We start from the raw sequence: 409 nt of genomic DNA, 5'->3' as shown, positions 1-409 counted from the left end.
TTTTGTGTTTACTGGCATACTTTATATTGCAGTTATTTATGTTCATAAGAAATAAATAGAGTGCTTTAACCCCTTTCCGACATCAGGTGCAATAGTACGCCAATGGCAGACACCCTCCCTTTGATGTGGGCTCCGGCGTTGAGCCCACATCTTTCCCTGCACATGGCAGCTGTTTTGGATACTTCACACTAGAACTTGGAAATGAAGGTCCCAGAGTCTGGAGGAAGAGTGGAGAGGCCACAATCCAAACTGCTTGAAGTCTAGTGTGAAGTTTCCACAATCAGTGATGGTTTGGAGAGCATGTCATCTGCTGGTGTAGATCCACTGGGTTTTATCAAGACCAAAGTCAGCACAGCCGTCTACCAGGAAATTTTAGAGACCTTCATGCTTCCCTCTGCTTTTTGAAGAT

This window comes from Ranitomeya imitator, chromosome 3, assembly GCF_032444005.1.
Source record: "Ranitomeya imitator isolate aRanImi1 chromosome 3, aRanImi1.pri, whole genome shotgun sequence".
Taxonomy (NCBI): Eukaryota; Metazoa; Chordata; class Amphibia; order Anura; family Dendrobatidae; genus Ranitomeya; species Ranitomeya imitator.
This window is presented reverse-complemented; position numbering follows the sequence as displayed.